General features: G+C 44.2%; 1 long non-coding RNA gene across 1 annotated transcript in view; it reads left to right on the forward strand.

The window, feature by feature from the left end:
* The first annotated feature begins 12,153 nt into the window (after positions 1–12,153).
* LOC140651113 (uncharacterized) overlaps positions 12,154–26,225 on the forward strand; it is a 31,207-nt gene continuing 17,135 nt past the window's right edge. Inside the window, exons 1-2 of the long non-coding RNA XR_012042271.1 lie at positions 12,154–12,587; positions 21,256–21,336. This is a non-coding gene — a long non-coding RNA (uncharacterized lncRNA). The remainder of the gene's footprint in view (positions 12,588–21,255; positions 21,337–26,225) is intronic.

Here is a 26,225-nt window from a genome sequence, read left to right on the forward strand (position 1 = left end):
TACACCCTCCACGTGTGGAATATCTAAAAGAACTTGGTCAGAGAGTACTGGACTCTGACACTGGGTCAGCTAAAAGATAACCAGTCTGAGCAGCAACCTAAAAGCATGTTTCACATAAGTTTTTCAGTGTTCACATTTATAAACAATCATGCTATCGAGAATCTTACAGACTCATCAGCAAGTTGCTCATTCCCTCCAAAACAAGACTGTAAATAACTCTTAATACCACTGTGGTAGAAAATATTCACATATATTTGTCAAGTATTGTAATTAGAAATATTTGGTATCTGACCTAAAAACAGTTAAAAAAATATATTTTCAAAAATTTTTCTTCAATGATATTTACCCAAAAATATACTTTCAAAAAGCTGTTACATGCAACAATTTTTAAACTAAGTTTAAAGGAGTTAGACAAATTGAAAAGAAAAGGCAGTATCTAAACCCATTAAAACAAACTGAAGCAAGAGGAAAATAATATAGCCAAGGTAATGCAACATATATATTGCATGCAAAAAAAGTTGCATCTACATTCTTTGGAAAAAAAATTCCAAATTACTTCTGATCTTTTTGCTGTTTTCAAATGAAGCTACATGCTTAGATGACTATCCAAATTAAAGGGATTAAATACTTAAACACAGTACATTTACAAAGCTAGAAAATGGCAAATTCAATCTTAAGTGCTTTGATGGTACATTTTAAACAGTTCTTGAGGCAACAATTTATATAATACTACTCATGAAAGATGATCCAACTTGCTTTCCACAGTGGAGGAAATCATTAGACCTGGAAAAGATTTACAGAAAAAAATATACATTCTTGAAGAGTAAAAGGGAAAACATAATAACCAAAACTTATATTTAATATTTCCCTGCATAAGTTAGAGCTAAACTATTTCCCAGGACAATATTTTAGTTTTCATGTTTTATTCTTTCCAACTGGAATGCTCTTTAAGAAGCATTTATTTACTCAAATTGACCATCAAATCAAAAAAGAACAAAATTAATAGTGGCTTTATATCATTCTCATACTCAAGTGGAAGCCAGGTGCTAATCTGTCATAGATCAGCACTTGCTAGACATCAAATTAACATCTATTACTTAGAGAGTTTTTCTGTTTATGTGATGAAAGAAAAAAAGTGACTCGGTGACACACGACAGACCTTGCCAATGTTTTTTCAAACAAAAAAACCCTGTATTTAATAGTAGCCATGAATGCACAAGGATGTGGTACATCCACCCTTATATCATGAAAACAAGGTAAAGGAAGAGCATACAGTAGTCCTTGCCTTCTTCAGGTGCTTTCCTTCACACTAAGTTATTCTAAGTTATTAAAGATGAAAGGGAAACTAGCTAGATATATTTATAAACATTATGCAGATTATTAAAAAAAAAAAGTAGATCATCAGTTTATGAGAGCTAGATAAACTATATGAGAAAAAATGTGATTGTGATACCACAGGATCATTTTTTAGTATATCTGAACAGTCAAACATGCCATTCATTTGGAAAGGTTTTGTGCATTGACAATATTGAAGCCATAGGCAAGACTGTATGAATCAGAGTGAATTAGAAAAAAGGGAGGTATGCACTTTTGCTTTGGTTTTGCTTTATGCAGACAAAACAAGTTATTGCATAATTTGCCCACCTATGGTTACTCAGAAAGAAATTTAAGCAAGTCAGGCATTGTTTGTAAGTTATAATTCCTTGGTACTTCAAAACCAAATCTTGCAATATATCAGCTTCCATGTTCATTTTCACTAGCTCACAGTGCCCAACACTTCACATAGTGTTCTTGTATAAAAGGGTAGCTCTTGAATCCTGAGAACTTATTTTAAGCTAGTTCTTATATTTCAATTTCAAAGCAGAAAGATATGCTACTTCATTTACTTTTTCCACTGTTAGTAATAATATTAGGCACACAGAGTAGCTTATATGAAGAACAAATAAGCAAACATATTAGAAAGTAATCTGAAGGCTATCCTAACAAGAATCACTTAGCTGTTAACAGAGGATTTAAAATTTAATAGCTTTATCATAAAAATGTAATTTTTTATTTCTTATTTTAATATTTCATTTATCTTAATTTAATAATTCATGTTTTCCTTTTCTTTCAGAAAACTAAAGATGACTACATTATACCACTCATTAACCTCCCTTTTAAGTAAAACCATACAATTTCAGAAAATTCTAATTTTGCCTTGCATATTATGCTACTATTTACTTTGGAAACAAGGCCAGATGGGATGAAATGAGAAAAATATTCAATTATCTTCCTTTATGATAGCAGTCACAGAAAAATACAATTACATTTTCTCCCTTATTCAGTTTTGTTGCTTTCTTCAAGGAACATGAATAATGAATATTAGATATCTCAGAAAATGATGGAGCAACAAAAAGCCAAAATGGCTAGCAGTAAGATGTTACTTTATAGAAAAATCACAGGAATGGCACTTTATTCCTTTTTGTTGATTACCTTGTTGAGACCTTAAAGGTAATAAACATTCTCAACAGATCATGTCCTCTTCTCCTCATTCCTCATCTCTCACCTCCCAAAGTAAAGCTTCATGGATTTCATAAACAAGGTAAAAACACAAAGGCAACAAAACTCTGTGATCCTTTTCCTCCTCAGAATATTGTGCTTGTTATATCCTACAACAACTAATTGCCTAGTAACTGCTATTCCTTTGAACATTTCAAAAAAAGTCTTTCATGTTTCGACAGTGCTGGCATCAACTAGAAGCACGAGAGTTAAATTGTCCCAAAACGAAGCACAGAGCATACTGGAGTTGGAAAATAACTGGCATTTTCAACTAATACCCAGTGACAACATGAAAAGCTTTTGGCGCAAAGCATTGGCATTTAATGATCATTTTGCTGAACCTCCAAGCAAATGAATGTTATCTTAATACAATATTTAAAATGTTTAAAAATGCATAATGGAAATGCCAAGAGCAAGATTTAAACTGTTATATTCAAAGAGCAGAAAGACTGTTTTAATCAAGGTGCATGGGGAGAATGCATGAATTAACATTTGACAACTTTAACATATCTTTCTAAGAAATAAAATCCAGTTCAAGCAAAATTACTGTCTTGACACACATACTGATCAGTAAAGATCTGAGTAAAGGTTTGAGTGAGTTACTGTAAATTTTATAATTGTCTTTACCACCCAGGATGTTTATCTGAGGATCAGTCTACCCCCAGCCCTGCAAAATCAGATTCTAAATATTAAAGCACATTGAGTTTTTTACATTATAAAAGGATGCCACCTTGATTCAGCTATCCAAAATGTGATTCAGAAATAATTCAGAATGAAGGATGCATTTGTACACTGAAAACCATCTTAGATATCCTTACATGATCACCGGATTTCATGCTCCACAACGCAAGTCAGGCATGCACGAACCAAACAGTTCATTAATATTTTACAATTGTCCACCATACTGAAGCTTATGGCTATTAAAATTGATTTATATCAGGTATTTGTTCAGGTTAGCTTGTAAAGAAATGGATTATCTCATTTAATCTCAGAAACTGAAGTACACAATCAATCAGAATCTTAAGGCGTATCCAGCACTTGCTCATTGATCAGTTTTCTCTTGAGAGTCAATTTTGGGAATCCTCTGTTAGCAAACTACTAAAACAAACAAACAACAATTAACCACATTCATACAAGATTATTCTTCAAACTGAAACAGCCTCCTCCCTTTCCATCCATTCAAATTACATTAGTTTTACAGTATGCCTACTTGGTATTAATTTTCACACAGCTAGGAAAGAAAAAGAACAAATTTACCAGGTAGGCGAGTAGATGGGCTCCTCAGTTCTATATATAGTCTGTTCACAGAAGCCAGTCTATATCAACACAGACATAGTAAATTTGTCTGATAAAGGTACAGACAATTTGGTGGGGAAGGCTGCAGAAAAGCAAGCAATCACTATTAGATATCACACAATGGGAAGAAAACAACATTAAGGTTGCCCTCGTGACACAGGATATAAGCACTCCTCTAGTGTACTTATCCTGGGAAGATAAAACAAGTGCCATTATTGCCAGTTAACAGTGAAAAGCTGAGGCACAGCAGGGATCTGTCTCATGTGGAGGGCACATGAGGGTACATTGGAGGGCAGACTTTGGCCTGTTTAGGAGACTGGTCGAGAGAGTCCCCTGGGAGGCAGCCCTAAAGGGCAAAGGAGTCCAGGAAGGCTGGACATTCTTTAAGGAGGAAGTCCTAAAGGCACAAGAGAAGGCTGTCCCCAGGTGTTGAAAGACGAGCCGGCGGGGAAGAAGAACGGCCTGGCTGAATAGAGAGCTCTGGCTCGAACTCAGGAAAAAGAGGAGAGTCTACAACCTCTGGAAGAAGGGGCAGGCAACTCAGGAGGACTACAAAGGTGTAGCGAGCTTGTGCAGGGAGAAAATTAGAAGGGCCAAAGCTGAGCTAGAGCTCAATCTGGCTGCTGCTGTAAAAGACAACAAAAAATACTTCTTCAAATACATTAGCAGCAAAAGGAGAGCTAAGGAGAATCTCAAACCTCTATTAGACGGGGGAGGGAACACAGTGACCAAGGATGAGGAAAAGGCTGAGGTACTTAATGCCTTCTTTGCCTCAGTCTTTAATAGCAGGGCCAATTGTTCTCTGGGTACCCAGCCCCCCGAGTCGGAAGATAGGGACGGGAACCAGAATGGAGCCCCCATAATCCAGGGGGAAATGGTTAGTGACCTGCTGCACCACTTAGACACTCACAAGTCTATGGGGCCTGATGAGATCCACCCGAGAGTACTGAAGGAACTGGCAGAAGTGCTCACCAAGCCCCTTTCCATCATTTACCAGCAGTCCTGGCTAACCAGGGAGGTCCCAGTTGACTGGAGGGTAGCAAATGTGACGCCCATCTTCAATAAGGGCCGGAAGGAGGATCCGGGGAACTACAGGCCTGTCAGCCTGACCTCAGTACTGGGGAAGCTGATGGAGCAGATCATCCTGGGTGCCATCACACAGCATGCAGAGGTTAACCAAGTGATCAAGCCCAGCCAGCATGGGTTCAGGAAAGACAGGTCCTGCTTGACTAACCTGATCTCCTTCTACGACAAGGTGACCTGCCTAGTGGATGAGGGAAAGGCTAAGGAGAATCTCCATCCTTTATTGGATGCAGGGGGAAACATAGTGACAAAGGATGAGGAAAAGGCTGAGGTACTTAATGCCTTCTTTGCCTCAGTCTTTAAGAGTAAGACCCGTTGTTCTCCGGTTACCCAGCCCCATGAGATGGAGGACAGGGACGGGGAGCAGAACAAAGCCCCCATAATCCAAGGGGAAATGGTTAGTGACCTGCTACACCACTTAGACACTCACAAGTCCCATAGGCCGGATGGGATCCACCTAAGGGTACTGAGGGAGCTGGCAGAAGTGCTCACCAAGACACTTTCAATCCTTTATCAGTAGTCCTGGCTAACCATGGAGGTCCCAGTTGACTGGAGGGTAGCAAATGTGACACCCATCTACAAGAAGGGCTGGAAGGAGGATCCGGGGAACTACAGGCCTGTCAGTCTGACCTCGGTGCCGGGGAAGGTTATGGAGCAGATCATCCTGAGTGCCATCACACAGCACGTACAGGACAACCATGTGATCAGGCCCAGCCAGCATGGGTTTATGAAAGGCAGGTCCTGCTTGACTAACAAGATCTCCTTCAATAACAAGGTGACCCGCTTAGTGCATGAGGGAAAGGCTGTGGATGTTGTTTACCTGGACTCTAGTAAAGCCTTTGACACCATTTCCCACAGCATTCTCCTGAAGAAACTGGCTGCTCATGGCTTGGACGGGTGTACTCTTTGCTGCGGAAAAAACTGGCTGGATGGCTGGGCCCAAAGAGTGGTGGTGAGTGGAGTTTACTCCAGTTGGCGGCCAGTCACAAGTGGTGTCCCCCAGGGCTCTGTGTTGGGGCCAGTACTGTTTAATATCTTTATCAATGATCTGGACGAAGGGATTGAGTGCACCCTCAGTAAGTTTGCAGATGACACCAAGTTGGGCAGGAGTGTTGATCTGCTTGAGGGTAGGAAGGCTCTACAGAGGGACCTGGACAGGCTGGATCGATGGGCCGAGGCCAACTGTATGAGGTTCAACAAGGTTAAGTGCAAGGTCCTGCACTTGGGCCACAGCAACCCCATGCAATGCTACAGGCTTGGGGAAGAGTGGCTGGAAAGCTGCCTGGCAGAAAAGGACCTGGGGGTATTGGTTCACAGCCGCCTGAATATGAGCCAGCAGTGTGCCCAAGTGGCCAAGAAAGCCAATGGCATCCTGGCTTGTATCGAAAGTAGTGTGGCCAGCAGGACTAGGGAAGCGATCGTGCCCCTGTACTCGGCACTAGTGAGGCCGCACCTCGAATACTGTGTTCCGTTTTGGGTCCCCCACTACAAGAGAGACATTGAGGTGCTGGAGCGTGTCCAAAGAAGGGCAACGAAGCTGGTGAAGGGTCTAGAGGAGAAGTCTTATGAGGAGCGGCTGAGGGAACTGGGGTTGTTTAGCCTGGAGAAAAGGAGGCTGAGGGGAGACCTTATTGCTCTCTACAACTACCTGAAAGGAGGTTGTAGAGAGGTGGGGGTCAGTCTCTTCTCCCAGGTAACAAGGGATAGGACAAGAGGAAATGGCCTCAAGTTGTGCCAGGGGAGGTTTAGACTGGATATTAGGAAATGTTACTTCACTGAAAGGGTTATCAAGCATTGGAACAGGCTTCCCAGGGAAGTGGTTGAGTCACCATCCCTGGAAGTATTTAAAAGACGTTTGGATGAGGTGCTTAGGGACATGGTATAGTGGTGGTCTTGGAACTGTTAGGTTTACAGTTGGACTCGATGATCTTAAAGGTCTTCTCCAACCTATACGATTCTTCAACCTATACGGACCCCTGAGGGACACCACTCGTCACTGATCTCCATCTGGACATTGAGCCGTTGACCGCTACCCTCTGGATGTGACCATCCAGCCAATTCCTTATCCACTGAACAGTCCACCCATCAAATCCGTATCTCTCCAATTTAGAGAGAAGGATGTTGTGGGGGACCATGTCAAAGGCTTTACAGAAGTCCAGATAGATGACATCCATTGCTTTTCCCTTGTCCACTGATGTGGTAACTCCATCATAGAAAGCCACTAGGTTGGTCAGGCAGGACTTGCCCTTGGTAAAGCCCTGTTGGCTGTCTCGAATCACCTCCCTGTCCTCCATGTGCTTTAGCATAGCTTCTAGGAGGATCTGTTCCATGGTCTTCCCAGGCACAGAGGTGAGGCTGACAGGTCAGTAGTTCCCAGGGTCATCCTTTCTACCCTTTTTAAAAATGGGCACAATGTTTCCTTTCTTCCAGTCACCAGGGACTTCACCTGACTGCCATGACTTTTCAAATATCATGGAGAGTGGCTTGGCAGCTACATCAGCCAATTCCCTCAGGACTCTGGGATGTATCTCATCAGGTCCCATAGACTTATATATGTATATACATGGATATATGTATATATATATTCAGACAGGAAGTGGAAACTACCCAGTCCCTGACCTCATCAGAACTTCGAGACATGCGGAAAGATTACAGCCACCAGCCAGGTGAGCGAATTGCTGCCTGGCTGCTCTGATGCTGGGATAATGGGGCCAACAGTCAGCAATTGGAAGGTAAGGAAGCCCAACATCTGGGATCCATTGCTAGAAACCGGGGATTTGAGTGCGCAATTGGAAAAGAGGCAGCAATTTGCAGTCTCTGGAGACAGCTCCTCTCAAGTGTGAGGGCAAGATATCCATTCAAGGAAGATCTTGTGAACTCCCGAGGAAAGTGGACTACTGCAGATGAAGGCATCCAGTACCTGAGAGAATTAGCAGTGCTGGAAGTCATCTACAGTGATCTAGACAATGACGAGGTCTCCAAAGATCCAGAGGATGTCCTGTGCACATGGGCCATGTGGAGGAAGATGGTCCAAAATGCCCTAGTGTCATATTCTAACAGCTTGGCAACAATGTATTGCCCAGATATGGATATAACAGCTGTGGAGAGAGTGCCTTCTTGGCTCCAAAACTTTGAAGAAAATCTCTGTCCCTCCTCATCCCTACAGGCCAGTGCCTTGGCTGTCAGGGGTGCACCAAGAAATCAGTCCTCTCCTGCCTCGGTCAGAGGGAAAAGGAGCTCCAGGCGCATGTCACGTGGCACACTCTGGTTCTTCCTGCGTGGCCAGGGGGAGGACATGAGGAAGTGAGATGGAGAGCCCACCTTTAAGCTGGAAGACCATGTATGCGAACTGAGAGGGAAGACAGCTATTAAGAAGGGGCCACCCAAGAAGGCTGTCAGCTTAGTTGCTGTAGAGACACAAGAAGGCAATCAGTGATCTCCCAGACACAGAAGAAGGACTGAGATCGCTCCCTTGATCCTGGTGAGGGGACTTCTGGTCTGGTACGGAAAGGGTCAGACAGTGAATACTCTGACCAGGAACAGGACTAGAGGGTCCCTGTTTTCGGCCAGGAGGAGGAAAGGGATGACTGGGTATACTGGTCTGAGTGGATTCGATGGCCTGGCACATCAGACCCAGAGAAGTATAAGGCTTTGGTAGACACTGGTGCACAGTGTACACTGGTGCCATCAGGGTATAGGGGCACAGAACTGATCTGGATCTCTGGAGTGACAGGGGGATGCCAAGAATTGTCTGTATTGGAGGCTGAGGTGAGCTTAACAGGGGACAAGTGGCAAAAGCACCCCATTGTGACCAGCCCAGAGGCCCCTTGTATCCTTGGCATAGACTACCTCAGGAGAGGGTATTTCAGGGACCCAAAGGGGTACCAATGGGCCACCGTGAACACAGAGAAGATCAAACAGTTATCATCTACCCTGACTGGCCTCTCGGAAGATCCCTTCTTTGTGGGATTGCTGCAAGTTGAAGAACAGCAGGTGCCAATTGCTACCATGACAGTGCACTGGCGGCAATATCGCATGAACCAAGACTCCCTGGCTCCCATCCACGATCTGATTCATCAACTGGAGAGCCAAGGAGTGATCAGCAAGACTCACTCACCCTTTAACAGTCCCATATGGCCAGTGCAAAAGTCTGACGGAGGGTGGAGGTTAACAGTAGACTATCGTGGCCTAAACGAAGTGATGCCACCACTGAGCGCTGCTGTACCAGACATGTTAGAGCTCCAATATGAACTGGAGTCAAAGGCAGCCAAGTGGTATGCTACAATTGACATTGCCAATGTGCTTTTTTCTCAATCCCTTTGGCAGCAGAATACAGGCCACAGCTTGCTTTCACATGGAGGGGTATCCAATACACCTGGAATCGACTGCTCCAGGGGTGGAAGCACAGTCCTATCATTTGTCATGGACTAATCCAAACTGCACTGGAAAAGGGTGATGCCCCTGAACATCTACAATACATCGATGACATAATCGTGTGGGGCAACAAAGCAGAAGTGTTTGAGAAGGGAAAACGAGTAATTCAGATTCTTCTGAAAGCTGGTTTCGCCATAAAAAGAAGCAAGGTCAAGGGACCTGCACAGGAGATCCGGTTCTTGGGAATAAAATGGCAGGATGGATGTCATCATGTCCCTATGGATGTGGTCAACAACATAGCAACTATGTCTCCACCAGCTAACAAGAAGGAAACACAAGCTTTCCTAGGCCTTGTGGGATTCTGGAGAATGCATATTCCAGGTTATAGTCAACTTGTGAGCCCTATCGAGTGACCCAAAAGAAGAACTATTTTGAGTGGAGCCCTAAGCAACAACAAGCCTTTGAGCATATCAAACAGGAGATAGCTCATGTGGTAGCTCTTGGGCCTGTCCAGACAGGACCAGCTGTGAAAAATGTGCTCTACACTGCATCTGGGGAGCATGGTCTCACCTGGAGCCTCTGGCAGAAAACATCAGGAGAAACCCGAGGTCGACCTTTAGGGTTTTGGAGCCGGGGGTATTGAGGATCAGAAGCCCACTACACCCTGACTGAAAAAGAGATACTAGCAGCATATGAGGGGGTTCGAGCCGCTTCAGAAGTTGTTTTTACAGAAGCATATCTCCTCTTGGCACCGCTATTGCCCATGCTACACTGGATGTTCAAAGGAAACATCCCCTCTACACATCATGCAACCAGCGGTACATGTCATAAGTGGGTAGCACTGATCACACAATGGACTCAAATGGGGAACCCCAACTGCCCAGGAATCCTGGAAGAGATCATGGACTGGCCAGAAGGCAGAGATTTTGAAGTGTTGCCTGAGGAGGTGGCTCGTGCCCAAGAGGCACCACCATATAATGAGTTATCAGAAGATGGAAGGTGTTATGCTTTGTTTACTGATGGATCTTGTTGTGTGGTAGGCAACCATCGGAAGTGGAAAGCTGCTGTGTGGAGTCCCCCACAACAAGTCGTTGAAGCCACTGAAGGAGAAGGCAAGTAAGTTTACAGAAGTGAAAGCTATCCAGCTGACCCTAGAGATTGCTGAATGAGAAAAGTGGCCAGTGCTCTATCTCTATACTGACTCCTGGATGGTGGCAAATGCCCTATGGGGGTGGCTACAGCAGTGGAAGAAGACCAATTGGCAGAACAAAGGTAAACCCATCGGGGCTGCTGCATTGTGGCAAGACATCGCTGCCCGGGTAGAAAACATGGCTCTAAAGGTATGTCATGTAGATGCTCACGTGCCCAAAAGCCACGCTACTGAAGAACATCAGAACAACAAGCAGGTAGACCAGGCTGCCAGAACTGAAGTAGCTCAGGTGGACCTGGACTGAGAACATCAGGGTGAGCTATTTGTACCTTGGTGGGTCCATGAAACATCAGGCCATCTAGGGAGAGATGCAACATACAGATGGGCTCGTGATCAAGCAGTGGACCCGACCATGGAGGCCATTGCACAGGTCACCCATTAATGTGAAACATGTGCTGCAATCAAGCAAGCCACACGAGTAAAGTGCCCCTGGAATAGAGGGCGGTGGCTGGGTTTTCGATATGGTGAGGCCTGGCAAATAGACTGTATTGGACCACTGCCATGAACACGTCAAGGCAAGCGCTACATACTCACTGTGATGGAAGCAAATACTGGGTGGCTAGAAACATATCCTGTAAACCATGCCACTGCCTGAAACACCATCTTAGGCCTTGAAAGGCAATTTTTTTGGTAATGTGGTACCCCAGAAAGAATTGAATCAGACAATGGGACTCATTTCCGATATAACCTCATAAACTCCTGGGCAAAGAAACATGGCATTGAGTGGGTGTATCACATCCCCTATCACCCACAAGCCTCTGGAAAGACTGAGATATATAATGGAGTGTTAAAGACTATGTTGAGAGTGTTGGGCACTGGGGCATGGAAGCACTGGGATACAAATTTAGCAGAAGCCATTTGTCTGGTTGATCTGCTACCAGAAGACACCAGAAGATCTGCTAACCGTCCTGGTCCTGCCTAAACAAAACCCCTACATACTGTGGGAGGAGATAAGGTCCCCATAGTGCACATAGGGAAGTGTCTGGGGAAGGTGGGGTGGGTTGCTCCTCCCTTGGGAAAAGGCAAACCCATTCATGGGATTGTCTTCGCTCAAGGACCTGGGTGTACTTGGTGGGTAATGCGGAAGGATGTGGAGACCCAGTGTGTGCCTCAAGGAGATTTAACCTTGGGGGTGTCATGGTTTAACCCCAGCCGGCAACTACGCACCACACAGCCACTCGCTCACTCCCCCACAGTGGGATGGGGGAGAGAATCAGAAGAGTAAAAGTGAGAAAACTCCTGGGTTGAGATAAAGACAGTTTAATAGGGAAGGCAAAAGCCATGCACGCAAGCAAAGCAAAGCAAGGAATTCCTTCACTACTTCCCACGGGCAGGCAGGTGTTCAGCCATCTCCAGGAAAGCAGGGCTCCATCATGCATAACAGTTACTTGGGAAGACAAATGCCATCACTCCGAATGTCGCCCCCTTCCTTCTTCTTCCCCAGCTTTATATACTGAGCATGACGTCATATGGTATGGAATAGCCCTTTGGTCAGTTTGGATCAACTATCCTGGCTGTGTCCCCTCCCAGCTTCTTCTGCACCTGGCAGAGCATGGGAAGCTGAAAAGTCCTTGACTAGTGCAGCAACAACTAAAACATCCCTGTATTATCAACACTGTTTTCAGCACAAATCCAAAACATAGCCCTGTGGGAGAGTGGTTGAGTGACAAAGGGCACGATTTGATTGATGTGAGCATTCCAGCCTTTGATATGGCTGAAGAACCAGATGTCACGGTGGAATGTCCTTGAGATAAGGAAGAAAGCAGGAGGAGCACTTGGTAAACAAGATAAGCGGAACCAAGCCTGGGAAATGTTGACGGACCCCCTTCGCGTGAGCAGCGCGTGAACAGCAGCTTTGTACCAACCAAGTAACTGTTTTAGGTGCATGGACAAATGTAGTTATCCAATAGTATAGTTGTTATTAGCGCGTGCTTTGCTTGGTTGTCTATATAAACCTGTCGAATAGTCTAATTAAAGGAGAACGACCATACTCATATTGAGACTCATCGTTACTCCGGGTCCGTCTCCCACTCCGGCATCTGGTAGCAGAGGATGGTTACTCGCCGGTGAGATCTCCGTGACTGCGGTAAGCAGCTAGAGGAGGGGAGTGGGAAACCACGGCTGAGAGAAGCGCTGCTTGGGGCAGAAGCGGGGCAGACGCTGGTGTGAGGTCGCTCCTCACCTCTCAGGTGCAGTGATGGAAATAGAAGCTGCAGCCACGCTGCTCGCTGGAATCCTCTCCAAGAGAGGGATAGAAGCACCAGTGAAGCAATTAATTCGATTAATTAAGCTGGGACAAAGTTGGGGTCACTTTTCTGACACCTGCATGTTGTTTTCCGTCTCGGAATGGCGGGATTTTGGAGGAACAATGTGGCAAAAAACAATAGAGGGAGATGAAAAGGATGAGAAGGAAATAAAAGCGGTTCGTGGGCTCTGGAACGCTGTGTTAGAGACTTTGAAAGCGATGAAGGCGGAGAGAGAAGTAGCTTGCGCTGCTGCCCAAATGTTAGGTCCGGGAGTGTCTAGTGATAAGCCCAGAAGTAAACCGGGACCTATTGCGCGATTTTTTGGGTTGCTTGCCGTGAAGGGCATGTCTGAAGCTGTCTGTAAAAATGTTTCTGAACTGCGGGAAAAAGAAGGTCTCATCTCATTAAATGAAATGGGTAGTGCTACGTCGGGGTCGATGCAAACGCCGGGAAAAACGGAAGTTCCTGCTAGCAGAGCTGATGCGAACTGTGGAGTAAATGCGGAAGTAACTCCGCCAAAGGCTCCTAGAGGGGCGGGGTTGACGAAACTTAATGACTCGGGCGGAGCATCCTGCCGAGCCCCCCTTCAGCCCCTTCCAGTGAACCACCCTCCGCGCCTCCAGTACCACCCTCATCCTCGTTCTACCCGCCTCTGCCTCCCTCTACCGAATCCTCTGGAACCACCACGCCGACTAGCGGGGAGGAGCTGCCACAATCCTCAGATGTCACTGCAAAAATATTGCAAACTAGCGGGGAGGAGCTGCCACAATCCTCAGATGTCACTGCAAAAATATTGCAAACAGTTTTAAAACGTCTTGACGATCTGGAATTACAAGCAAAAAGGAAAGGAGAAGCTGTGCCTCCATGTTTAATGAACCCTCCAGCACTCCCTAGAACTACACGCTGGAGTGCTGTCATCAAAGATGCAATTTTAGAAGGACAATGGAAGCCTGTTGGAGGGGCTGAGGGCCCTGCAACATTAGCATTCCCGGTCATACAAGAAAACGGGCAAGGAAAATGGGCGCCGCATGATTGGAAAATATTACAACAAGCCCGAACCACTATTTCAACATATGGAGTAAAGTCCGAAGCAACACGACAAATTGTTAGTTGGATTTTTGCTGCCGACCTCATGTGTCCGCATGATTGTCAAAACTTAATGAGACTGTTACTCACCCCAACACAGTATCTACTGTGGATGTCGTCTTGGCAGCAACGAGCCACTAGTGCTGCGGCTCAAAGACAAAGTGACGGGGATCCACTTCGTGGAGTCACCGTCGACATGCTCGTAGGGCAAGGACCATACAGTGACCTTCAGGTACAAATTACATTTCCGGCACACATGTTGCAGTTGTCTGCTCAGTTAGCACTAGAAGCATTCCTTGGCTTACCAGGATCAAGCGTCCCCTCATTTAATAATCTACAACAAGGTGCAACAGAGAAATACAGTAATTTTGTGGATCGACTCTGGGAAGCGATCATGAATCACCCTGATCTATCAGAAGACAGCAAACAACAAATGTTCAAAATATTGGCTTTTGACAATGCCAATAAAACGACAAAACAAACGCTGGCCAGTTTGCCCAAAGGAGCTGGAGTAGAGGAAATGCTTCTGCGGGTGGAAAGAGCCAAGACACAACGACATGGAAACACCGTCGCTGCTGCGGTCCAGGGAGCAGTTCGAGAAATAATGCAACCCCTAGCCGCAGTGGTGCAGAAAAAACAAGGCCCAGCTCCCAAGGGAAAGTCTCATCGACCACCTGGACAACCTTTTCGGGGAAATTGTTTCCGCTGCAGGGAGTCAGGCCATGTTAAAACGAATTGTCGTGTCGCAGTTTGGTGTGAGCGCTGTCAGAAAAGCACTCATGCCACCAAGGCATGCTCGGGAAACTGGAAGCCGAGCGCGGGGAGAGGTCGCGCGCAGACACAAATGAACCCCCAAAACGAAACACAGGGTTTTTACAACAGTACCAACCAGCCACCCGAGGAAGTCTGGGAGTCGACGTGGAAACCACAATAGACGTCACCCTTCTTGACTCTAACGTTCAAAGAATTCCCAGCAATGTTATAGGGCCTCTCGTTCATCAAGATAGCAACGTTGGAGGATTGTTACTAGGCCGGTCCTCCGCCGGTATAAGAGGTCTCATTGTGTTGCCCGGAGTGATCAACGCAGATTACACGGGTCGTATTTATATTATGGTCTATACCGTTTGTCCACCTTTGTTTATCCCTGGAGGTAGTAAAATCGCACAGATAGTCGCAGTTTGCAATCCACTAGGCCATTTGCCACAATCAAATGTTCACCGAGGCAATCACGGTTTCGGGTCCACTGGACCTGCCGTTTGTTTTACAGCAAAACTGAACCAACGGCCAACGATAAAAATAACCATTACTCAACAGGGCATATCACAAAAAATTGATGCAATGTTAGACACTGGGGCTGATGTTACAATCATCAGCCGTGACATATGGCCTTCAATGTGGCCAGTAGAGTTACCGACATCATGTATCGCAGGAGTAGGTGGACAATCAACACCCTATATTAGTAAACAGCCAATACATTTGCAATTTCCGGAAGGGCAGCATGCCACTCTTAAGGTGTATGTGTTACCTTTACCTGGGACATTAGAAGCACTAATCGGAAGGGATGTTTTGAGTCAAATTGGAGCAGTTTTAACAACGAAGTATTTTCAGTCATGGGCACTGGGGAGCAGTCGCCCAACCCGCCCAACCCGCCATTGACATGGCTTACAAACGAGCCTGTGTGGGTTGACCAGTGGCCCATGACTGAAGAGCGACTGCAAATCGCCAGACAACTGGTTGCTGAACAGCTTGCAGCTGGTCATATTAGACCTTCTGTTAGTCCATGGAACACTCCCATTTTTGTAATCCCAAAAAAGAGTGGAAAGTGGCGACTCTTGCATGATTTGCGTAAAGTCAATGAACAAATGCAATCTATGGGTGCATTGCAGCCTGGGATGCCATCTCCTAGTATGTTACCACGTGGATGGCACGTCTTGATAGTTGATTTAAAAGACTGCTTTTTACCATTCCACTGCACCCGCAAGACACTCAACGTTTCGCCTTTTCGGTGCCGACAGTGAACGAGGCCGCACCGGCAGACCGATACGAATGGGTTGTTTTGCCACAAGGGATGAAAAATTCACCCACGTTGTGTCAATTGTATGTAGCATGGGCGCTGCAACCACTTCGAGCCCAGTGGTCAAATACAATAATTTGTCATTATATGGACGATATTCTTTGTTGTCAAGAACAACCATTCTCAGACGGGTCGTTACAGCAGCTTACCTGCATCTTAGCAAAATAAGGGCTTGTCATTGCACCAGAAAAGGTGCAGCGTACTGCCCCTTGGAAATATCTTGGGTGGTCCATCTCAGACTCAAAAATCCGACCACAAAAGACAGAACTTGCCACTCAACTGCATACATTACATGATGTCCAAACTTTGCTTGGAGACATTCAATGGGTTCGCAACTGTGTTGGTATTTCCAATACTGATATTGCACCCCTGACTGCGCTGTTGCGTGGAACAAATCCTGCAGACAAAGTGACGTTAACAATGGAGCACCACACAGCGCTACAACAAATTATTCAAAAAATGCACGCGGCTTGGTCATCACGCCGCATCCTGCCACTACCAATATCATTGATCATATGCAACGGAAAAGACTCACCTTATGCAGTCATTTGTCAGTGGCAAAACAAGAAAGGGGAATTCATTTCTCCCCTTCAGTTAGATGCCACTGCCAAATGCAAAGGACAAGGAGATATGTTTAATATTTTGGAATGGGTATTCTTAGTTGTACAACCAAAAATGAGTATCCAAACACGGACTGAAGCAATAGGTGAACTAATACGGAAAGGACGGTCACGAACCATAGAAATCAGTGGCCAAGAGCCAGGAGATATTAGCATACCCGTTAGCGCCGTAGATGTGGAGTGGTGGCTTCGTAATGATGAGGCCATACAGAATGCCTTTTTAGGCTATAGTGGCAAGATACATTCTCAGCAGCCACAAGGGAAATTATGGCAATTGTTAAGGTGGAATCAATGGATACAGAGATCCAAAGTAAGTAAGAACCCATTGCCAGGCGGTGTCACTGTCTACACTGATGCCGGCAAGCGTCTGCGGCGTGCAGCCTGTGTCTGGAAGGAAGGTGACAATTGGAAGCGACATATCATGGAGGGACAACTTCAAGATTCCCTCCAGACTTTGGAGCTGACTGCTGTAGTTTGGGCTTTGACTAACTGGATAAATATTCCCTTAAATGTGGTGACTGATTCAATGTATGTGGCTGGAGTAGTGCCGCGTCTAGAAGATGCCCTATTAAGGGAAACAACGAATCCTAGATTGGGGAATTTGTTTGTCAAACTACGATCTGTATTAGGTCAACGAACAGCAGCCTGTTGTATTATCCATATTCGTAGTCATCAATTGGACATTGGTCTTGGCCAAGGTAATCAGCTGGCTGATAGTCTAGTCAGTCCAGTGTGTCATGTACCTCCTATGGATAAATTTCAACAAGCTAGACAAAGTCATGAAAATTTCCATCAAAATGCTAAGGGGTTAAGAAGACAATTTAATTTAACAGAAAATGAGGCAAAAGGTATAATTCAGGCCTGTCCAAAATGTGGAAATCATGGTCCAGGTATAGGGTCTGGAGTGAATCCAAAAGGACTAAAGGCATTAGAATTATGGCAGATGGATGTCACACATGTTCCCGAGTTTGGTCGATTGAAGTATCCGCATGTAACTATAGACACCTTTTCAAAACAGATAGGGCAACTAGCCTGTTGGGCCGAAAAACAAGCAAATATCACTACCGAAATAATAGAGGCTTTATTAGAGGATCAAAATAGCTTGCGCCATGCAATTTTGCAAAATAGAGCAGCAATTGATTTTTTGCTATTAGCTCAAGGTCATGGTTGTGAAGATTTTGAAGGCATGTGTTGTATGAACCTGTCTGATCATGGTGAATCAATTCACAAACAGCTGCAGTGGCTAAAAGAGCATGCCAACAAAATTCAACAGGATCAGGGGTTTCTTGATGAATGGTTAACCAGTTCATTTGGGCCTTTGCCGCAATGGCTAAAAGGCTTGTTGGCTGAAGGGTTGCGACTTTTAATAATCTTAGTTATTGTAGGTTTGTGTTTTTGTATAGCATTTAGCTGTATTAAAAGGACCCTCTTAACCATAGTAAACCATGCCTGGATTGCTCAAAAACAAGAAGGGGGAATTGTGGGAGAGTGGTTGAGTGACAAAGGGCACGATTTGATTGATGTGAGCATTCCAGCCTTTGATATGGCTGAAGAACCAGATGTCACGGTGGAATGTCCTTGAGATAAGGAAGAAAGCAGGAGGAGCACTTGGTAAACAAGATAAGCGGAACCAAGCCTGGGAAATGTCGACGGACCCCCTTCGCGTGAGCAGCGCGTGAACAGCAGCTTTGTACCAACCAAGTAACTGTTTTAGGTGCATGGACAAATGTAGTTATCCAATAGTATAGTTGTTATTAGCGCGTGCTTTGCTTGGTTGTCTATATAAACCTGTCGAATAGTCTAATTAAAGGAGAATGACCATACTCATATTGAGACTCATCGTTACTCCGGGTCCGTCTCCCACTCCGGCATAGCCCCATACCAGCCACTATAAAGAAAATTAACTCTATCTCAGCTGAAACCAGAACAGGGGGAAATAATCTGTGATGTGAGTTGTATCTTGTAGGAATTAATGTAGCAGGAATGACCTGAACTGACAAAGAGTGAGTTTCACAAGGAACCGGGTGAGTGCAGCAATGACCCAAACCAAGCCAGTGTTGGCGCCAACAATTGAACAACAATACAGCTTCTCCTGTCCTGAGCACCCATCTTGACAGATGGGGCCCAAGTCATAGCCTGTTCTTATGGACATTTGGAGGAGTAGAGGAAGCCCATGGAATGGGAGACTAATATCTATCTGTTAAAGGACAGGGAACAGTAGTTAATGAGAATGTATAAATCTGTATGCTGGGTGTAAAGATGGTTTAAGTATGTAGTATAACTTGTAAGTGTTGGTAAGAAGGGATTTCAGTAATGAGAATTAAATGCAATGGAATTGTTAGAAGATATATAAATGTTTTAAATTATGTGGGACCTGAGCATGATGCAAACGGTATGGAATAAGGGGTGGAGATTGTATTGGGTCTGGCTGAGATGGAATTAATTTTCCCCATACCAGCCCTCATAGTGCTGTGCTTTGCATTGGTAGCTAAAAAGGTGTTGATAACACACCAGTGTTTTGGCTACTGCTGAGCAGTGCTCCCACAGCATCAAGGCTGTCTCTCCAACATTTCCCCCCCACTCACCAGTAGGCGGGGGGTGGGCAAGATCTTGGGAGGGGACATAGCCAGGACAGCTGACCCAATCTGACCAAAGGGATATTCCATACCATATGATGTCACGCTCAGCAAGAAAAGCTAAGAGAAAGGCGGGAGGGCATTTGGTATTACGACATTTGTCTTCCAGAGCAACCGCTATGCATACTGAAGCCCTACTTCCCAGGAAGCGGCTGGACATCGCCTGCTGATGGGAAGTAGAGAATAAATCTTTTTGTTTTCCTTTGCTTCCACACGCGGCCTTTGCTTTTCCTTTATTAAACTGCCTTTATCTTGACCCACGAGTTTTTTTCCCATCTTATTTTCTTCCCCCCCCACCCCACCCTGCTGAGGAGGGGGAGTGATAGAGTGGCTTGGTGGGCACCTGGCATCCAGCCAAGGTCAACCCACGACATCTTTACAACTGACATTTAAGATTTTTATATTTTTTTTACTAGCCACAGAATTTGTTTCTGATAATACAGAATCTTATTGTCAACCTGCGTGACATCTTTTCTCACACATAAAGTCAATACTTTTAGTCTGTTTTGACCAGTAATAACTAAATAATGCTGCTGATTTAAGAATCTGTAGAACAGTGTCGTGTGTTAACATTGCCTGGATACCAGGTGTCCACCAAGCCGCTCTATCACTCCCCCTCCTCAGCTGGACAGAGGGAGAAAAATACAATGAAAGGCTGGTGGGTTGAGATAAGGACAGGGAGATCACTCAGCAATTACCGTCACAGGAAAACAGACTTGACTTGGGGAAATTAATTTAATTTATTACCAATCAAATCAGAGTATGGTAATAAGAAATAAAAGTCCTCCACAAACTTCTCCAACGTGGGTCCTTCCCACGGGCTGCAGTTCATGAACTGCTCCAGCATGGGTCCTTTCCACGGGGTGCAGTCCCTCAGGAACAGATTGCTCCAGCGTGGGTCCCCCATGGGATCATAAGTTCTGCCAGAAAACCTGCTCCTGCGTGGGCTCCTCTCCACAGGGTCACAGGTCCTGCCAGGAGCCTGCTGGTTCTGCATGGGGTCACAGCCTCCTTTGGGCGCATTTACCTGCTCCAGCGTGGGGTCCTCCACGGGCTGCAGGGTGGATATCTGCTCCACCGTGGACCTCCATGGGCTGCAGGGGGACAACCTGTGTCACCATGGTCTTCACCACAGGCTGCAGGGGAATCTGCTCTGGCGCCTGAAGCACCTCCTCCCCCTCCTTCTTCACTGACCTTGGTGTCTGCAGACTTGTTTCTCTCACATATTCTCAATCCTCTCTTTCCGGCTGCTCTTGTACAGCAGTTTTTTTCCCCTTCTTAAATGTGTTATCACAGAGGCACTACCACCATTGCTGAATGGCTCAGCTTTGGCCAGCGGCAGGTCTGTCTTGGCGCCAGCTGGCACTGGCTCTATCAGGCCTGGGGAAAGCTTCTGGCATCTTCTCATAGAAGCCACCCCTGTAGCCCACCCCACCCCACCACCCCCCCGCTACCAAAACCTTGCCATATAAAACCAATACAGACAATAATAGAATATGTGTGATCTATGATCCAAAATTGCACATTAAATTTGGGTGGTATGCAGAATTGGATGTATAGCAGCTGTGCTTTGATCCCCGTCCAGACTCTTGGGAGTCCCTTTCTATTTAGTTGTCACTCTCTTAGGTAGAATCCCATTCTGTCTATCTCCTGTCTCCCAGAGCCATGCAGAACTCATGGTGTTCAGGTCCTCTTCTTGTCCTCTTTGTGACCCAAATAGTCTTTTCAAACTCAGTATTATTTTAGCTCAATGCAAGTTTTATGTGAGGTGCCCCTGCTTCTGGGGACTGTGTTTCAGCCAACTTCCAGATTCTCCCTACCAAACTATTGTTATTTAGGGGCTGTGTTTTTATCAACATAGTCATAGAATCACAGAATCATTGAGGTTGGATGGGACCTCTGGAGGTTGTCTAGTCCAACCCCTCTGCTCAAAGCAGTGTCACCTAGAGCTGGTTGCTCAGGACCATGTCCAGTTGTGTTTTGAATATCTCCCAAGGATTGAGACAACCTCTCTGGGCAATCTGAGTGTTCAATCAACTTTACAGTAAAAAAAGTTTTTTCTTATGTTCGAATGGACTTTCTTGTATTCCAGGTTGTGCACTTTGCCTCTTGTCCTGTCACTGGATGATACCGAGAAGAGTCTGGCTTCATCTTCTGTATACCATCTCATCAGGTATTTATACACACTTATAAGATTCCCCTGAGCCTTCTCTTCTTCAGGCTAAACAATCTCAGCTCTCCTAGCCTCTCCTCATATGACAGATGCTCCAGTCCCTTAATCATCTTAGTGGCCCTTTGCTGGACTCTTTCCAGTAGCTTTGATGTAAGGGCCATAGAGGCCTTATGAAACAAGACACTTTTTGTATAAACAACGCATGCCTTGCTAACGACTGTGCCCTTGAATAAAAACTAAGAGACTGATAAAAGGGGAATATGCAGGCCTCGTTAATCACTAACCTTCGAAGAAGAAACTAAGACGAGGAACTTCAAGGACTGATAAAGGAAACATCTTGTTATAAGGGACATTGCCGGGCTGGGAGCATACAGCACTGCATGAAATCAACAAGATTTGCCGAAACTATGGGAAAGGTAAAGACAGCAGGGGGAGATCACGACCACCAACTCAATTAAAGACCAAAGCAAGCTACTCCCCCACACTTCCTGCAAGCATGCACAGAATATTAAAGTAGCACTGTAGCTTGAAATAAGAGAAATGTAGACCAATAAAAAACTGCTTTGCAATTACTTATGCATATGTATAACTAGACAGTATAAATATTGTACCTGCATGACCTAACTTGGTGCTAGCTTTGTGGAATGACCACCTAGCACCCATCTCTGCGCAGAAATAAAATAAAATACCTCTGCCCTGTGTGTATATTGGCATTTCGCACACCGGGTAAACGACCTCACACTTGTGGGATAACAGCTCCATGTCTCTCTTGTACTGAGTAGCCCAGAACTGGACTCCAGGTGTAGCCTAACTAGTGCTGAGTAGAGGGTAAGGCTCACCTCCCTCAACCTGCTGGCAACACTTTCTTGTGCAGCCCAGGAGGTTGTTTGCCACCTTTGCCGCGAGGGTGCATTACTGGTTCATGGTCAGCTTGTTGTCCACCAGGACCCCCAGGGCCTTCTCTGCAGAGCTGCATGTACTGGTGCATGGGGTTATTCCTCCCCAAGTGTGGAACTTTGCACTTCCCTTTGTTGAACTGCATGAGGTTCCTGTCAGCCCATTTCTCCAGCCTGTCAAGGTCCCTCTGGATGGCAGCACAAGCATCTGGTGTATCAGTTTTTCTACCACTTTCCAAATTATAGATTCCTCACAGATATAAACTAGAACTACTAGTCATGGTTAGCAGACAGAGCTTATTTCAGGTAAACTTCAACAGGAATGAAGTTTATCATATTCAATACTGGTGAATGGAACGATTTAGAGATGTTTTCCCCTTTTCCTGCAGTTCTGCTCTTTCTTGCTGTCACCAGTGCCAATAGTACTTGTAAAAACTAACCTCTAGTAATGCTGTAGTAAACAATATTATTACAAATAGATGGCAATGTACTGTTCTTAAAAGATTACAATAATTGCAGCAAGGAAACTTGCCAACTGCTGAGTTTTCAAATAAAGAAAGAACCAAAAGAAGTGTATCATACATAATATGAATGTATTATGAATTATATGAATAATTTTCCTCTCTAGAAATCTTTATTTCACTAGTAGTAAAGCATCTACAGTTGTTATACCCACTTGAGTTAGAATTACCAACTACCTCCCAAATTAAGAAAGCTATGATTTTTAAACTTTTTTATTTCTAGCTAGGATGCTGGACCAAAGTTTTAAGACAATAAGGAAGGTAATTCCTTCAGTCTCACTTCGATGAAAACTTTGTGTGCTCATGGAAACTACCCAGGCTAGAATTTGGGCCATATAGCAGTCTGATGGCCTAGAATTTGGGCCATCAGTGTACTGTAGCATAAAGCTGACAAAGGTGGGGTGACTTCACTGAAGTTTGTTTTCTTTTAAAGTCAGCTGACTGCTTGTGTAAGTTCATGTCTTTTTGGCATAAGCAATGAGTGGTAGCTTTCTGAATACTGGTTCTTCTTCCTTGATCTAGAAGGGAAAGGACCAGAGAAAAGTCAGCCACTAAAAATCCCCCTAGGTCAGTCTCTGAGAGGTCACCAGCAGGACAGCCTAGAGTTGACTAGCTGTACCTTCATTGTTGATATATGCCTTTTGTTTTTAAAAAGGAAATGTGTGGAAAATTACTTAGACAATTAGAAAATTTTCCATGAACACTAAAATTAAGGTTTTCAGTGGGGAGATTTAAAAAATATATTATATGGCAGGTTTTGTGTTCAAAATGCAGCAAATCACTTGCAACTACATTGCTCTAAGAAACCTGAAGAACAAGGGCAATATTCTCTGTATATAGATGATTTCCATTTGTATACAGAAGTTATGCTTTTTGTCACTTACTTTTAAATTTACGATAATGTTCAGTACCATGATATATAGTTGAACTAATTTTTTGTTAATTTACTGTCTTGTTTCCCTTTGAAGTTGAAGTTCAAAACTGTATATGACAAGGAAACATCTTTCTGGGTGACATCACAGCTGTCCTTTTCATTTTAAACCTCTCCCTTGTAAATAAGGGAGTTCTTTAGATTGTTCGTGTGTCCTGGAAAATGAAAGGCTGATGACTTCTTTTCAGACATATTTAATCTTTGATTATATGAGTGGAGTCGCACCATTTCTTCTTATAGGATGTTGTGATATCTAGGATACCAAGTAAACATAGAAATTGAAAAATAGAATAAAGATATCAGATACAGACCTGAAAAATTAAAGCTCTCTCACTGAGTGGATTCCTCGGCTGAAAATATAATATTCTGTTACTCAGTGACAGGAGGAAAATTATTGTTCAAATTGCCAAAAATTTAGACCCAGCCCATCAGCAGATTAAACTGATATTTTGTGTATTTCTTTAATTTATTCTGTTATTTTAATTTATTTTGCTTCAGTTGGATGGATTCTGGCACAACCTAGGCAAAAATGTGTCATTTGGTGGGGGGGGGGGGTTGTTTTACAAAGCATACTACTAAAAACTCTAAAATATTTTTAAAAGCACTATTAGATAATCCCTGTCACTTACTTATGATTAATAATTTACTTAGTATCTCTGGTTATTGCAGATGACACTTGAGTAGAGCAAACATCTATAAAACTTTTCATGTTCTCTTGCAAACTTGCAATGTAAGGAACTTCCTACTCTTTTGGTGTACTTTGTAAGATCTTCTTAACATAAACATTTCAGTTTAAGTGATATGCTGAATACCAAAGTAAGTCATACATTAATCTATTTTTTACTATTTGTTCTTTCTACATAATCCCTATACACAACTAGAGAAATATGTTGTATAAGAGAAGCCATTTATGAGTTTGTCCTGCTTGATCCAATATTTACCAGTGTCAGAAAATTTGGGGACTCCAAATGCGTAATAACACAAGTACAGTTTAGGACAGGTCAGACCGAAGCTTTATTAACTATAATCATAGTGAGAGAACATTCAGACAGCATCCCCCCCCCTCTGCTCCCCTGTTCTCTGCCAAGTGATTGCAGAGACCCAACCTATATAATGTTTCAGAAAAAAAATGAAAGAGGTGAGGAAAACAATCATTTCAATGTTAACAAAGCCAGGTATCCATCCCTAGGAGGAATGGACTCCTTAAGTAGCTTGAAAACTGCCACAATTATAAGAAGGAATCAAAAAGTAAATAATGTGGCAATATGGAGAGATGGCTCTTGGTGGAGCCTATAAGTGGCACACCCAGTATTATCTTAGCCCATGTCCTAGTTTCGGCTGGGATAGAGTTAATTTTCTTCCTAGTAGCTGGTATAGTGCTGTGTTTTGGATTTAGTATGAGAATAATGTTGATAACACACTGATGTTTTGGCTGTTGCTAAGTGGTGTTTACACTAGTCAAGGACTTTTCAGCTTCCCATGCTCTGCCAGGTGCACAAGAAGCTGGGAGGGGGCACAGCCAGGATAGTTGATCCAAACTGACCAAAGGGCTATTCCATACCATATGGCATCATGCTCAGTATATAAACTGGGGGGAGTTGGCCAGGGGGTAGCAATCGCTGCTCGGGGACTGTCTGGGCATCGGTCGGCAGGTGATGAGTGGTTCTGTCATGCAAGTCATTTGTTTTTTTCCTGGGTTTTGTTCCTCTCTCACTCTCTTATTTTCCTTTTCATTACAAATTATTATTATTATTGTTGTTGTTATATATTTTTTTCCCAATTATTAAACTGTTCTTATCTCAACCCACAAGTTTTCTTACTTTTGCTCTTCCGATTCTCTCCCCCATCCCACCGGGGGGGGACGGGGGGGGAGGGTGAGTGAGTGGCTGTGTGGTGCTTAGTTGCCAACTGAAGCTAAATGACAGTGCAGAAGTGGGGAGTTGGAAACAATCACAGACTCTTAGCTTTTATTTGAAAGGAATGATCTTTTAGTTAGGATAAACTTCTTAGACAGACCTCTCAAATCTTAAATATTAATAATTTTATCACCACACCAGAGATGAAGTATTTTTAGCTGTTCATCACCTCTTCATAGATTTAGATATTATCAGCATGCTCACTTTGAGTTTAGGGAGGATCTAAATTGGACTGGAGAGAGTCCAAAGGAGGGCCACGAAGATGATTAAAGGGCTGGAGAACCTGCCCTATGAGGAAAGACTAAAGGAGTTAGGATTTTTCTGCCTGAAGAAGAGAAGGCTCGGGGGGACCTCATCACAGTGTTCCAGTACTGAAAGTGTTGTCCCAAAAATCGGGGTTTGTTTACCCGGTGTGCAAAATGCCAATATACACACAGAGCAGAGGTATTTTATTGCATATTTGCGCAGATATGGGTGCCTTCCTCAAGACAGCACACACAGCTTTCAAATTAACAGCTATTTCTATACAAAGCATTAACATATTAAACTCCCTAATACATATGCAGTATTCTTCTATTAAATGATTGGTTAAAATCTCTTTGCCCAGCATGTAAATTAGTACGCA

The sequence above is a fragment of the Ciconia boyciana genome, chromosome 4, assembly GCF_034638445.1.
Source record: "Ciconia boyciana chromosome 4, ASM3463844v1, whole genome shotgun sequence".
Taxonomy (NCBI): Eukaryota; Metazoa; Chordata; class Aves; order Ciconiiformes; family Ciconiidae; genus Ciconia; species Ciconia boyciana.